We start from the raw sequence: 17,029 nt of genomic DNA, 5'->3' as shown, positions 1-17,029 counted from the left end.
ATTTTTTTCCCCTTGTTCACTTTGCCCTTCATCGTACTTTCAAGAAGCTGCTTTTATTTCTATATTAAGTATTATTGTACTTTGTGGTGCCTGGCACAATGAGTAGTAAATTCATTCAACAAATTGAGCATCTATTGTGATCAAGACACGGTTCTGTGTGCTGGCATTAGACTACTCATATTCTACTCTGGATCTCTTGTATAATGAGTAAGCTAATACAAATTACCTGTCAAGTCTATGTCATTTACTAAAACTTCCCAAAACTTCCTTCCCATATAGGGTTTACATAAAGATTGACTTCTCGGTGTTTTAGTTGTCAGAATACTAATTCATGAAATTTAGGATCAGGTAAGAGACCAATATTGTTTGAAAAATTGAACTTAGAGTTTTAAACTTTCTTTCACACTTACAGGTGCTGGTAAATTCTGCAGCAGTTGCAGCTTCCTGTGCCAGTAATGTTCCAGCTTCAGTCTTATCAAACTGTGCAGCAGCTAATCAAGCTGGTAATACCACTTCAGTTCCCTCAGAGAATGTTATGCAGCCTCTATTTGTATCTCCACCTACACAAGGCAGGCCAGGTAGGTTATCAGTGGTTGCTACTTTGGAAACCTCTTTTGCTATTCACGAACATGCACATACAACAATTCTAGTAATTAGATAGGATTACTTTAATAACCAGTATTAAATTTAAGCTAGTTAATAAAGAATGTTCTATAGTTGAGGAAACCATGATATTTAAGAGCCAGAGTTTCAGTATTTTTCTTGCAGATTTGGCTTTGATATGATTTTGTAGCAATTTTGCTACTCCACTGAGAGTTTAGAGGACTTCACAAGTTTCTTAAACTTTGAGTCAAGTTTTATTGTACAGGAATTAGAGATGTTTCGCCCTTCACAGATAATTTGTAAAAAGTTTGCTATAAAATACTTGCCATATAATGAATCATTTTCCCATGAATGTTGTAATAATTATGGGTTCCAGAATTTAAGAAATCTTGGTTTAACAACATAGTAGCTGTGTAATTTTCGGTAAGTTTTTGAACCTTTCTGATCTGATAGTAACAACTTACATGTAGAATTCCATTGAGTCAATTAATTTAAAGTTCTCAGAATTCTGGAAAGGTAATGTCAGCAGCATAGGTTTTCAATCTGAGTCCCCAAATAAAAATGGAAATAGCAAAACCAAACCATGGATAATACTTACAACAAAACTAGGTGACCAAGGCATCACTCTGAACCCCCCAGATTTAAACAGGTCGGGACAAACCACAAGTCACAAGACTTGCATGCTATCAGGTCTGTGTGGGTGCAAGAAAACAGAATCACTGGGGCTGTTGTCTGATGGATCTGAGAACAGGAGAACTACTAAAGAGCTAATAATTCATGGGAAAGTGAGGCAGCCAATTTGGAAGGAGCAGCTAAGACTGGGAAGGGATTTGACCTCTCCAATACTGGGTGAGTGCTTTGGGTACATGGTAAAGGAATTGAAGGGCTTGGAACAATTTAGCCCCTAAGAACACTCAAAACTGACATTCCAAGGAGAAACTGCTGAGAGTGCAATCAAAATTGATCAGTATAGTAAAAAGAGCAGGTCCTGATTAAAGTTGAGAACAGAGTCAAGGCATCCTAGAAAGCATTCATGGTTTTTAATACTGCACAAGAAAATAAAATCCTACGAAGTTAGAAAAGCTTTCCTGTACTCATTCTAAAGTTCATGAAAAATAATTTCACTTAAAAATGAATGGAAGAAAAGTGCAAAATAAAATTCTGTACAAAGATATTTTGAGGGGAAAAAAAGAATAATCTCCCTAAAGGCATGAGGTATGTCAGAAATATGACTACTTAACTATTTCAGAATGAGCTAAAGACATTAAAAAATGGTATAAAAATAGCAAATGAGTTAGAAAAACTCATATGTGACAGACCTCAGGAAAGCATTAGAAATGGAAGAAAGTAATTTCAGTAATGAAGGCAAAACTATAACAAACATGACCAAAAATATACAACAGATAATGCTTTCAGAGAAAGATATAAGAAAGAAGGGAAATCTAAAATGAAGAAAAGGAAGATTAAAAAAATCAAAAGTGATGTATTAAACATAGGCAGAGGAGACTAAACACTGTAGAAGTCCTCCCTGAAGAAGAAAACCAAAGTAAGGAGAAAGAACAAATGGTAACACCTCTAATTCAGAAAACTTTTATGAAATTGAAAAAGCTTTAAAACTGTGTACTGAAATAGCACTCTGCTTATCTGAGAATATTGACCCAGAGCAAGCAATACCAGAACATTCTAGTAAAATGTCTGGACTTTAAAGAAAAAGTCCTTTTGTAATCTAGATGAAAGAGCCTATGGGACATAAAAAAATGAAATGCAATTCATCAAACTTAATAGCCTCTGCCAGAAGAAAATGGAGTAACATTTGAGATAATAAATAAGAATGTAAACCAAAGATTTTATATCTAATTAAACTGATTATCAAGCCTAAAGTCAGATGTAAGAATTGAGAGAATCTTAGTTGCATGAGCCCTTCCTGGAGAATCTACTAAAGCCATGCCATCAAGCAGGGTAATCACTAGCCACATGTGACAATTTAAATTTCAGTTAATTATAGTTGAGTAAGGTTTCAGTTGCTCAGTCACCAACCACATGTAAACTGCTCAAAGTCACATGGAGATAGAGGCAACTATATTGGACATCCCAGAAGTGTTATTTCTGCCATCACAGAAAGTTGTATTGAATGGACATCAGTGTACTAGAGAATGAGCTTTGACTTTAAGACTACTAAAACAATTAGAAACATCAGCATAAGATCTGATGGTATTAAATACATAATTACTGGAAGAATTAATACAAACAGGCTAGAGGTTGAGAATTTACTGTGTAATAGCAACAGCCTTATACTTAGACATTGTAGATACAGCATAGCTATTTTTAAAAATGGGGGAGTTGAGAGACCATGTGGTAAGCATTTTTTAATGCTTTCATGAATCATATCAAGTTCACTCAGATTGTTGTTCTGAAACAAATGTTGTCTAAAACAAGAGTGAGTATGGGATATTCTAATTTTATCCCCTCATGTCCTAGCAAACCAGGAGTCTCAATATGGAAGAAAGGTAATACAGATGTGATAAAGAGGCTGAGTAAAAGCTTCTGTGGTCCTAAATTTGAAAGTATCGATATAAACTTAAGGTATTTTATCTTTAAATATGTGTGTATTTTTCGTAGCTTTGTCCACAGAAAAGGCCTAGAAATGATGAATAACCTTAGCACTCAATTTGTAGTCTTGAAATACTATTTCTCACTTAAAAAAAAGGTGGGGCCTTTGTGGAGAAATGGCTGCAAGAAATGTTCAAGATTAGCCTGGATCATTTTGTCATGGCAGATAGCTAGGAAGAGTTACTAGACTCACGTCAAAAGGACTTAGGACCTGTCTTGAACAGGTTCCCACTGGCCAAAAATGGAATAATTTAAGCCTCAGCAATGATAATTACAGTAGGTTAGAACACATAAAATGTGTTAAATTTTTAAGTACTTAATGTTTTTAAATTTGTTACCTTAAGAGGATGATAGGAAACCAGTTCATTTTCTTGAACACTGCAAAATTAAGTGAAAGCAGCGTTTATCTTGCTTGCCTTATACGAACTGAACCAATGTGTAACCAAATAGTAGTTGGGGGCAAATGTGTGCGTGCATGCGTGCGTGTGTGTGTGTGTGTGTGTGTGTGTGTGTGTGTGTGTTTTATATATATATATATATATATATATATATATATATATATATATATATATGATCAGTGAATAAAAGGGGCAGAACATAATCATTTTGCAGTCCTTACTGAATGAATGGGTATTAAGCAGAAATAGCTGCTGAGATTGCAGAGGCAGTCACATGTTACTTACAGAAGTGCCAAGGGAATTAATCCTAGTCTGATCCAGCCTCCTGGATCCAACTGCCCAATTGCAGGAAATATGGTAGAACATATTGAAATGCACCAAGCGTATGTGATCAGCAAAATCCAGACTGGGAAATTTAACAGGTCCAAGGGCCCAGATTCTTCAAAAAAAAAAAAAACTGAAAGGAAATGACAGAGGTGGAGAAAGGACCAACAGACTTAAAGAGATTCAAGACATAAACTTAAAAAAACTATCCAGGGATACATATTTGGGTAACAAAACCCTTAAGACCATAAGGAAATGATATTATGAAAGGATAACAGTTAATTATGGTGGGAAAGGGAGGGTTATGATTGGGATGGGGCACATGGAATTTTTCTTGAATGGCTGGCAAAGTTTTACTTGACCTTCATAGTGTCCACTTTAAAATAATTCATTTGATGTGTTTTCTTTGATGTAGAACTTAAAAATTAACTGTTTAGCACAGTGCCTAGAACAAAACCATGCAGTATATGTTAATTACCATAGAAAATTTTCACTGCAAATGTTAATGTAGACCCTCTTTTACTACTTTGTGCTAATTGTAAGGAAAAACTGCTCTGTTTCTAGCAGATGCATGAGCTTAAAAACAAATGAAGTAACAGCTGAACTAAACATTGTAATGCCTCACTTACAGTCATCGAACGCTTACTTTTTAAATGCCAAATTGTGTTCTATGTAGGTATTTCTAAAAATGTATACTGCCTTCATTTATTTTACTTTTTGTTTTTTGAGTCGCTTAGGAACCTCAGCTGTAAGTCTACTAGTTCATGGCTGCTTTTTAGTTATTCTTTATCATTCCCGTCAGTCCTCTAGATGAAACAAATCATATTTCGCATTGTGTTATTCACGTGTTTCTCTGGCACCCCATTTCATCCTGTTTTAAGCCACTTCTTACCTACTAGATGCTATGATTGCATTTAACATGAGTCTCCTCATAAGCATTAAATGCTGTCAACTGAGTTTTGGTAACTTTGAAGGTGCTTGTCAGAGCTGCGACTAGGGACTCATTTGCCTTGGATGCAAGATTTAAGGAAGTGCCGAAAACCCACGATCATCAAGATAGTACTTTAATGCACTATTTAAAAAAATAAAGGTTAATGCAGAAAATATCCATGATAAAGTACTGAAACTTTAAATATAAAATCTGTGTGCCAGGCTTAGGGTGAGTTGAATGAGACATTCATTGTTGGGGGTCATGCAGGTGCAGGCTTGGATCCTGTCTTAATTTAGAATTTTTATATTTTACTTGCCATGAGTTATTCTGAGTGTTAACTTGGTGGCCCCTTCAGTTTTGCACCTCACTACACCTAGGTCCAGGCCTGATCTGTAAGAAGCCGAATCTTACTATGCATATTCATATTCTCCCCTGAAATGTCCTGAAGCGCACTGCACCTACAAAGACAAGGGAGAATAAGTATTTTTAGGACATTACATTGGTTTCCACTAATACTTTAGAAAAGTTCCATTGTCCTGGAGTTACCTCTTGAATTATATACCCTTTAAGCCTATAGAGCCCTATTAAAACTGTGCATGAGAATGCTCATGTTTCTCTAGAGAGTAGCTAGAAATTATGAAAGCTTTTTCTTAGGGGGTTTATTACATTATGTACTTAGAAGTACAGTGAGTTCAGATAAAGTTAACCTCCATATCTCTTCTGCCCTTGATCCTCTCAGGCCCATGAGAACTTACTTAGCTACGTCTGTGTCTAATACTTGGTTTTTATTTAGTGATCATCACCACATTCTGTCTTCATCTGAGTGAATTTACTCCATTTGCTTTTTTAAAATGGTGTGATTTGAGTGCTAGTTTAAGAGGAATAAGAGTAAACATCCATGAGGTCTTCAAAACATTTGGAGATGTTCTAAAAATTAGATTCCTTTTCCAAAACTGTACAAGTGGATATTTCTATATGCAAGACAAAACTCCAAAACAGTTGAGCAAGTTTTTAAAGTTTAACTTAGATACAATAAAATTTGTCTTTTGGTGCCCAGTTGTTTAAGTTTTCACAATGCATAGAGTTGTATAACACCACAACCAAAAAAGAAGTTTCATCACCCCTAAAGAGCTGTTTATCAAGTTTTATATTACACTAAGACACAGATTTCCTATTACTATTAGCCTGTAACTGTATAAAGAGTATAGATAAGTGTGTTATTAACATTTATGTCAGTGAATGAAAACAGTGTGGGTTCCTTCTAATACTTGGCCTTATTCCTCATTAAATTACTAGGATAACAAATTCAGCTTGTGTGGACTGTTAGTTGAACTAAGTGTTCTAAAACTGAATTTAAACCTTTATTGAAGAACAAGACTAAATTTTTCTATACTTCTCAGGATTAAAATTAAAGTGCAGGTAACAATGATAAAATTTAGTACTTGACTTTCTAAGTCAGTTAAAATGATTCAGTTAAACTTGAAAGGTTCTATCACTCACCTTTTGTCAAAAATGTAACACATTTTCTGGCATACTATGTATATATAGGGATATTTTAACTAGGTTGGAACTGCATTGTTTCCTTTATCCTCATAGAGAAATGTATTCATACTTGAACATATTTGTATTTTAATTGTCAAAAACTGACTCCTATATGAATATTGTTTTTAAAACATAGTAACAGGTGTAGAAAGTTAAAGGAATAAGGTATTTCAGCTAGCCTGTTTTAGATTCTGTACATGCTTAGAAATGGAAATATGATTTAGAGTTCCTTATGTTACTCCAATGCTACAAGTAGAAACCTTCAAGGATTACTTCATCTGTAATCTGTGCAGTTTAGTCTCTCTTACTAGCTTCTTAATGATCCAATAGTGGCAGATGTCTGAAAACATCCTTAATTTTGTATTAAGCTAAGTAAAAATTTTGCTTTAATGGTATTTTATTTATGTACCTGTTAGCTAATGTTTAAAGTCTTTGGTAGTCAAAGTTCTTCAGTTTCAGTTTTTTTTCCTCTTAATTTCAAGTAATTTACAAAACTAAAACTAACCTGTAATAAATCCTAGTTTTTGACTGGCTTGTCTAAGAGAGTATGGGCAACTTACCTTCCAAGTTTTTTATTTTAAGTCAACACATAAGAATTAGAGTTGTTCGACATATTGGGGGTGGAGGAGGAGTAGACAATGAGCTATTGCTTGTAAGGTATTAAGGTTGTGCATTGCTACTTTTTGTTTCTTTTTTAGTGATCACCTCACCATCCTGTCCATACCTCTCTGCTCCTATTCCTGCTGCCTATCTACCACCACCACCTGTTTCTCCTCTTCCTCCTCCTTTTCCTCCTCATCCTTCCTATCCTTCCTATCCTTCCTATCCTTCCTATCCTTCCTATCCTTCCTATCCTTCCTATTCTCTTTATCCTCTTGAGGTGGGGGAGGCTTCAAACTTACCACCTCCACCTCTTCCACCTCCACCTCCACCTTATTCCTGTGATCCAAGTGGCAATGATCTGCCTCAAGGTAAGTAGATTTTGAGACTTGGGTGAGGGTTATTTAGGTCTGAGATGTTTCTCCCTGAAGAACATTCTCAACTGGATATCTTTGCTTTCTCAACTGTTTTTCTTGAAAAGCAGGAGTCGATAACAAATTTTTCTTCATTTCGTAAATTCCTACCATAAGTGTATGAAACTGTTGTAATCTTTGGTATTTAGGATTAAATACCTAAATGTAATTCCAACTTAATTTCAAAGATTTGGAGAATGTTTTTGTTTGGAGGAATTGGGGGTCTGATTTGTCATGGATTTCAGCCATGTGTTGTTTCCTCCATCAAAGTAAAGAGCAGTTTCCCATAGGAAATTCTTTGTTTTACACCTCTGTTTGGCAGTGTTTTTCAAAAGAGATTTGTAGTTGAAAATTGTAGCTTATTTATACTTTCTTTACTTTAATGTTATCTTGATTTTTTAGCTGCTTCTCTGTTCTGTTTTTTTTTCTTCCTAGCCCATATGGTAGTTACCAAGATCATCTTCACCTCCATTCTTTCCTTTTTCTTTACCTTAAAGCTTCATTATCACCTTTATATAGATGGTTCCTAAATCTGTCTAGCCCTGGCCTCTGAATTTTCAGGTACTTGTGTCTAGCCACTTGCTACATTTGGCTTTCTTACTTTCAAACTCAGTCTGTCTATAATGAAATTCATTGTTATCTCCCTTTTTCTTCTCCCAGGCCATGTAAAACATGGACTCTTCTTGGTTTCCTGTTTTGTTAATAATGTGTCATTTCTACCTAATTTACCCAGTATCTAAACCCTTACCCCTTCCCTTCACTTACGTACACCTGCCCGGGATCTACTCAGTTGGCACATAATGCTAATTATACATATTCCAGCATTTTATGAAAATGTTCAAACATACATGAAAGTTGAATTTTAAAATAAATATTGATATATCCACTACCTGGATTTTATCATTAACATGTAACTGTACTTCATGTATCCATCTTTCCCTTCAATCCATCTTATTTTTGGTGCATTTCAAAGTAAATTGTAGACTTCAACGATCTATTGCATAAAAACTTCAGCATACATATCTTTAACTAGAGTTTGATACTTATTTTTTCTTCTGATGTAAAGTTTACATATAATGAAATGCACAAATCTTAAATGTACACTTGCTGAGTTTTGACAAATAGATACTTGCACCTCTGTAACCTAAATCCTGGTCAAGATAGAAAATACTACCATTATCCCACAAAGTTCCCTTGTGCCCCTTTCTAGTCATTCCCCACCCCTAGCTCCACTTCCTTTAAGAGGCAATCACTGTTCTCTTTTTTCTGCCAGTTTTATCTGTTTTAGAACTTCATGTAAATATAATCATACAGTATGTGCCCTTTGTGGAAGGCTTCTTAAACTCAGCATTATGCTTCTGAGGTTTTTCCATGTTGCTGCATATGTACCAATGGTTGTCCATTGCTTACCAGTATAATTTAATTGTATGGATATTCCACAGGTTGTCCATTCTATTAATGGACATCAGGGCTATTTCCAGTTTGGGGCTCCTATGAATAAACCTTGCATGAACATTCTCATAAAAGTCTTTGCGAGCATGTTTTCATTTCCTTTGGGTAAATTCCTAGGAGTGGAATTGATGGGTCATAGATTGGTGTTTGTTAGTTTTGTGTAAAATAGTTGAACCTTATCTCCTCCTACTTTTTTTTCCCCAAACTTGAACCTTAGCACCTACTTTACAAGAACTCTATTCACCTGGTTTTCTGCTTCTGAGATGGTGATTCCACTGAAATTCTCTCCATCCACTTAGACATTTTCATGATAATCCCCCATTGCATTTCAAAATGATTTTTTTGAATTTTTATGGTTCTTACTGTGCCACTTGTTTTTAACAGCTTGAGCTATAATTCACATACCATATAAGTCTCCCAGTTAAAGTTTACAACTCAGTGGTCTTTAACACATTCGCAAATATGTGCAACTATCACTAATTCCGGAATGTTTTTATCACCCCAGAAAGAAACCCTATCTGCATTATTAGTCGCTCCTCATTCTCGTCCCTGGCAGCCACTATTCTACTTCCTGCCTCCATAGATTTGCCTGTTTTGGACATCTCATATAAGTAGAATCATACAATATGGGGTCTCTTGAAGTTGGTTCTTTTGACTTAGTATAGTGTTTTCAAAAGTCATCCATGATTGTAGCATGTATCTATTCTTCATTCTTTTCTGTGGCTGAATAATCCATTGTATGGATATGCTGCATTTTTATCTGTTGGTTTATTGACATTTGGGTTTCCACTTTTTTGCTATTGTGAATAATACTGCTCATGATATTTTTTTGAAGAATCATAGATACACCATCTTATGAAGGTTCCACATGAACACAACATTCACCTGTATTATCAAGTCCACACCACCGCCCACCATTGCAGTCACTGTCTATCAGTGTAGTAAGATGCTATAGAGTCATTGCTTGTCTTTTCCATGCTGTATTGCCTTCCCCATGACCTACCTATACTGTGACTGTGAATTATAGTGCCCCTTAATTCCCTTCTCCTTCTCCATCTTAGCATTGGGAGAGCATTCATTTGTACAGTGTGGAGCTCCATTAATAGAGGACCAATATGATTGCTTATGTAGTAGATTTGTATTAAAGTAAAATTTTAGTCTTGAGACAAGCATGAAAATACCTCTACTGTATTTTTTCTAAATATTAGCCAACGTGGCACTCCTGTAATGTCTGCCTAATATTAAGAATAGAAATAAAATACGTATTTGGTAAATTAAACTTTGGATCAGAAAATGGTCTCTATAGTGATAGGTAAGTAGTCATTTACATTTACTAAGGGAGAATTGAGGGTGATGTTAATGTGTTGATAAGGTATCTACCTTAGTACTCAAAGAAAAGCTTCTAAGTGTTCTAATTGCTTATGTCATGTAATCACTAAAATTAAAATTTTTAATTTTAGATATGGAAGTTCTGCAGTACTATTTCAATTTGGGATTGCAGGTAAGAGTCATGTTAAAATTGCTTTGATAAAGTCTGTTCTATTAAAAATGAAGCTGTTTTGATAAGCAGACTCTTGAACTTTAATAGCCAAGAATACTGACAGGGGCCTAAAAGTTTAATTCCTGTCTTTCATAATGTATCTCTGAAGGTGATGCAGGTCAGTTTTCTACTTTAGCCTCATAGTGCTTCAGTTTCTCTTAAAAATAGTTGTTAAATTATGGTGAGTAGGGGCTCTAAGCACCCTAGCTTTGGCATATATTGGCCTCCACATTTAATATACGCCAATCCTTCATTATGTTGTTCTGTCTCAAAATAACAAATGGATTATTTTTCCATACTTAAAACATTTTTATGACTATTTCTGCATTTCATTGGAAAAGTAATCAGACTAATTCAAAGACATTTAAAGAGCTCTATTATTTTTAAAGTGTTCATATACATACGTAATTGCCAAACACTGATTTCACTACCCTGAATTGTTGAAGGGCGGTTACTGACTGATATGTTAATGTCACTGACAGGTGTTTCTGATTTCAGGAAAGACCTCTTTTATCATTTCAGCCATCATTTTCTCCCTGAAATACACTTGACTTCTGATACAACAAGATGGCATATTTCCTGAAAAGGAATAATACATCTTAAGGTCTGGTGAATGATCCAGTCTCCTGGATAATGTTCAGAATAGTTCATATTCCCAAACATGGATTTCTCTAAAACTTTGGACATACCATTTCCAGAAAACTATATTCTCCAATTGTCACACATTTTTAAATTGAGTAGTAGAGTTTGTTTTGTTCTTCAAGACTGTATTTCTTAAATGTAGTTTCAAGAATTGAAAAATAAACTATTTTCCCCTTCGGTTATGTTAGTTTATTATAGTCACATAAGGAAATGTAACTCATTCCACAAGTTATGGCATTTTAAAATATTCTGCATTTTACATCATGGGAATGCAAATAAATGCAGAATAGATATTTTAATGATTTTTTCATATTAAAAGTAATAGCATTCATTGTCATTAATTTCAGAAATGCTATAACAGCCAAATTATAACCACTGTACACTGATGTTTCCTTACAGCTTATATCCTTTTTTACAAAATACGCGCTGCTATATAATCTTACAAATTTTTAAGTTAACAATGTGAGTACTTTTTTTCTATTACAGCATTTTCATATTGCCTCTATTTGAATTCATCATTCCATTTCCTGTTGTCAAATAGTTGTGTTGTTCATTGTTTTTTTGCTTTTAAATATAATGCTATAAAAGACATCTTTGTATACAGGTCATTGTGTGTATCTCTAATTAGGATGCTCTCTTAAAAGAATTTCTAGGTCCAACTATGAGATTGGGACACTGGAAAATATCCTAAAAGTTATAATAGAGAATAGATTTACTAAATGTCATATCTTTTAGGTCAAAAAGTCATTGCTACCCCACCTAAAAATCATGGCCCAACTTTTTTTTAAGTGAGTAACCATACTATTTTAAGAAAAGGTAACCGTAAAGTATGTGTGTTTTCCCTCTCTTATCTAAGTGCTATCACCACAACTACTGGCACTCCTTGGTCTATGTGCCATATATGCACCAGCAGCGGCAGCTTCATGTGCAGAATTATCCAGGCTATACTGAGACACCTTCTCTGGCAGACCAAACCAGTTCTCAGTTGTACAGTGAGGTGGAGAGCCAAGATGGCACACAGGCAGAAGCATCAGCAAGTGGTGAGTATATAGTAAGATTGCCTGCAAGAAAGACAATTAGATTTTATTGTAAATAATAGTCTTCAGGTATTTCATTAGGTCTATATACCAGAGCAGTGTTTCTCAAAGCATGCTATGCATGTCCTTTAGGGTCTGTGAGACCCTTTTAAGGGATCCATGAGGCCCAAAGTATTCATCATCATCCACAGATTTTAACGGTCTCTTTCACTGTCTTATATTTGCACCGAGGGTGCAAAAATCAGTGGTGGGTAAAGCTGCTGGTGCCTAAGCCCCAAATTAAGGCAGGAGCAATGAAACTGTGTGCTAGTGATCAGCATCTTGTTCATTCCCACACCCACAATACAAAAAAATGCCAGTTTTATTTTTTGTTTCATCAAAGATACTCTTATTTCTATTAAATGTTTATCATTGAATAATTGTACCTATTCTGTGTAACAAAATGGTAAGTAGTAATAAGCACTCTGCATATTGATGACTACCTTAAAAGGATTTGTGAGGTTGAGTTCTGATCTGAACTAGCTTTTTTCATAGAACACTATTTTTACTTGAAAAAATGATGGACTGACTATGGTTATTCAGACTTGGGGATCTGGCAGACATTTTCTCAAATGAACAATGTGAGCCTGTCATTTCAAGTAAAACTACTGGTAGTATTTGTGGTCCAAGGTAACAATTACAGTTTTTGAATAAAAATTAAAATTTTTGAAAACTTGTCTTCCACTATGAGTTTGACAGCTTCCTAGTACTTAACTCTCGTAATAAGATAGATGGGTCTATTAATGAATGTCATTTTTTTACACTGTATAATGAAGTGTGTCAACATTTGGGATATCGGTATATCTCAGTGAAATAATATTTTCTCTTTTACCAATGTATAATGTCACCTGTGCATGATTTTGTAACATCTCTCAAAAGTACAAGATAAAACTGTATTTTAATACTGACAGAGTACAAAAAGTCCACATTGCTACCGACCTTTAAAAAACTACCACTTACCTAGTTTGGGTGTAGTGTCAGAAGTTATCTACAATTACCTGGAAAGGCTAGTTATTTGAAGACTTCCCTTCTTTCCAACTACAAATCTGTATGAGGCCAGATTTTCTTCAAATACTCCAACCAAAACAACATTATCATGATCGATTAAATGCAGAAGCAGATAAGAAAATCCAGCTGTCTATATTCACCCATACATTAGAGATTTGCACAAGTGTAAAACAATGCCACTTGTCTCAATTTTTGTTTTGGAAAATCGTTTTCTGTAAAAAAATTTTGTGTTACCAGTAGTGGGCTTATTTTTACATGAATTAAATAATATTAACTTTCTTAGTTTATTTACTAATACAGTAAATATTGATAGTTATAACCCACACAAGCAAAAGCTATTTCAGATCCTAAATTTTTAAGTATGTAAAGGAATCCTCAGACTGTTGTACCACACCATAAAGATGGTTGCTCTGTCTATGAGTTCACAGTATAATGTAAGGAGGCAATATGAAGGATTGAGAACAGGATCTTTGGACTGCCCTTGGAAAGAGTCAGCAGGAGGTGGAAGAAAGGATGTAGACTAACCTAACCAAATCTGTTCCCCATCCAGCACTGCTCGCTTGATGGTGGCGATCTTGGCTGAGTTACTTAACCTCCCTAACTATCTGTAAAATGGGAAATACTTGATTTGCCAGGATTGTTCTAAGAACTAAATGAGAGAGATACCCTGTATTTATATACTAAACGCATAAGTATACTGTGTCAGGGTCATGTGAGGAATATGAATATCCTTCCTTCCCTTTTTATTTTAAAACATACTAATGGTTTTGGAACGTTAGCCTTATGGAATCTTATTCCTAGTCTGGTGGTGTGATGTGGCCTGTGGTAATAAAAATTTTTAAGTTTCAACCTTTAATGTATTTTTGTACCATGTACCATTTATAAATTTTCAATTGTAGTAAACCATGAGACCTTGGCAGTCTTAATTTCACAGAATGAGCTAATCTATGTTATCCCAAGTAATGAAGGACTCCTTTTTGTTACTATTTATATACTCACTATAGCAGGGTCAGAACAGCGTCTGTGTCCACTAAAACTGACTTAAGGTAGCTCAAGTGCTGTAAAATGAAACTTAGGCTAATATCTTTATGACATTCAAGACATGACACTTAAATTGTTGGTCTTTTAGGATGCTCTTTAGACCTTTACCTTAAAGTGTAGGCTAGATGGTATAGACACCCAAGTTTTCTTTATTAAGGTATCATTAATACATACTCTTATGAAGGTTTAATGTGAAAAACAATGTCATAACTACATTCACGCATTTTATCAAGTCCCCCCCTTACCCCATTGCAGTCACTGTCCATTAGTGAAGTAAGATGCAGATGCCACAGTCACTACTTTAGACATCTGAATTATTAATTGCTTAAGAAATACAGAATAGTTATTTGGATGATATGCATTACACTGAAAGCTATTGAATAACTTAATTGCAACTGACTGTTAAAAGAATTGAATTGACTAGAAGGACTCTAGAGAAAGTAGCATCTAGTCTGTTTTGGTACTTATATGATCCCAGAGAGATAGTTTTCTCTAGGTAGAATATATTTGACACATTATATACACACAACACACACTTTTTTTAGGAAATTTTCATACAATCTTCTGATAACCTCTCAAATTACCAACGCTGATATCTAAAGTGCTCCCACCATAATTGTTGTGATCTTTCCTATATTTAGTGATAAATTTTATTTTTACCTGTAAGATCATCCATTTATGTTGTTGTTTTGTGTATTTTTGTATATAAAGCATACTGTTTACATTCTTTATTTCAGATACTTTTCCAAATGCTGACCCTGCACCTGTGCCTCATGGAGCAGTCCAATATCCAGTGATGTCAGATCCCTTTGGGCAGCCATCTTTGCTTGGTTTTGAATCCTGCCTTCCTGTTGTGCCTTATTATCCTTACGGTGTCCCTTGGCATCCAGTTGGTGCAGCATATGGTGGTTCTTGTCATATTCATGGTACTATGAGACCTGGGCCAGTTGGCTATATTGCTTTACCTCCATTAGCTTCTCATCATGTATCTCAAAATATGTAAGATTCAGCAGTATGAAGCATTCTTAACACTGCCATTTTTCTTGCTGTTCTGGTTTTTTAAAAATTGTTTTATGTTAGTGTTTGAGTTAGGTTGTTAGAGTGGTTACTATTATATTTGTCTCTAAAATTATTTTATCTTCTGGTTTAAATAGTACTTTAAAATAAAGGAGTATTACTCTAGGTTGTGATTAAGGAAATTGAGGTGGATGTGCAGCTAGCCACATACTGAGCATACTTCATTGTACTCAAGTGTTTTCCTTTCAGCAGGCTTGTCAACTTTGTATTAGCTGATGGTACCAACTGACAAAAAGAATAAATCACATGAACTATATCCTTGGTTCAGATATTACATACCATATTAAACCATGAAAAGTGCAACAACTGCTTTTTTATGAAACCAAGAGCACTTGCTTCTGGGTAACTAGCAGTATTGAATTCTTTCTTAATTGTCTGAACTGAGTTGTGTTCTGTGATAACCATATCAAAGGCTCATGGTACTCTGCTTTAGATTTATCCCATATGCTCTGTTTAATACTGGATTTATGTAAGTGTTCTACTGCACACTACTGAATTGGTGTTCTTTGCAGTTAGCAGTGAATAAAATTTGCATTTAAAATTGCTCAAATTAGTGTGATTTTCTTTTCACTTTTTCCTGGCAGCAAAGAGTAACAGACATTTGATTGTTCTAGTATGTTTTCTTCCACTGGTAGTTTGGTTGCAAAACAACAAATTTATGGCAAGAATTGATGGGACCAGTTGAAAAGTTATTTGATCGTAAGATACTGCAATGCTTGTACTACCATATCTGGTTGTTTTCCCTTGAGAATGTTTCTTTTTAGTTTGCATTTTTTTAAGTCTGTTTACTTCCTTCTGGAACTTTGATCCAGACTTACTTTTTCATTCTCCTGTACTTCCAGTTGTTGTTATATCTTTCAGTTTTTGTCTTTAGACTTGTATCTCTCCAGGCCTGCCTTGTCTCTGACTTTGTGAGATGTATTTCATCAGCCTTTCTGCCTTCTCCCTTTCATCTACCTAAAGACCAGAAGATTCTTCTGAGTCAGTTCTCTGAGGACTAATTGATCACGAATGCTTTGCAGTTTCTCACCTGACAAACATCTATTTAAAGTGTATTCTTTGTTTGCCACAAAAGTTATTTATATTGTCTTAATATTTATAAAGTCTTTATATTAAGATCATTAATGCTTGTCCTTTCCAACCTTGAGTTACACCCCAGGCAAAAAATACTGAGACTTTGGGACTTGAGCTGCTGTAACAGCTGAAAGAACTGGACTGGAATCCATTTCAAAAAAGGTATCATATCTTCAATGTGCTATTCTCGAGACGAATGATATTAATGAGTTCCAAATCAGTGACCTAGTTAAGGCTTGTGCTTCATAAGACACGGAACTGGTTGTGTTTTGTTTTTGCATCCTTGATCTTAAATCCTTGTGGTACAAGTATGTGACAACTTTAGTAAAGAAAGATGGAAGGCAGTGAGTGTACTGGCTTCATAACAATTTGTCTATTAGTGTTTTAACTTCTCTGCTAATCTCCTGTTTTATACAGGTACAAATTGTTTTATGTTACAAGGGAATATTTGCTTTAGTCAAGCTTAAAACATGGAGCAGTCTCTGTCTAACATTTTTCTATGCTAATGTTTCTGAAACACACATGACTGTCAACAAATGAATTGTCCTGTACCTTCAACTGTCAGTGATTCACTAAATTAGCTTCTAAGGGGTGTTTTAGATTATTGCAGTCTTGTCTTGAGAACGTGGGCCTTGAAACTGGTTTTAAGACAGGCACACTTGTCTTAGGCTTCCACTTGGTTTGTTTTTAATTTTAAA

The 17,029-nt window shown here is 34.9% G+C and overlaps 1 pseudogene; it reads left to right on the top strand.

The window, feature by feature from the left end:
* The window catches only part of LOC130682194 (putative bifunctional UDP-N-acetylglucosamine transferase and deubiquitinase ALG13), a 105,960-nt pseudogene extending 90,777 nt beyond the window's left edge, over positions 1 to 15,183 (top strand).
* Positions 15,184 to 17,029: the final 1,846 nt, after the last annotated feature.

The sequence above is a fragment of the Manis pentadactyla genome, chromosome Y (assembly GCF_030020395.1).
Source record: "Manis pentadactyla isolate mManPen7 chromosome Y, mManPen7.hap1, whole genome shotgun sequence".
NCBI classification, from domain to species: Eukaryota; Metazoa; Chordata; class Mammalia; order Pholidota; family Manidae; genus Manis; species Manis pentadactyla.
Note: the sequence above shows the minus strand (reverse complement) of the source record. Positions and strands in the feature narration are given on the sequence as shown.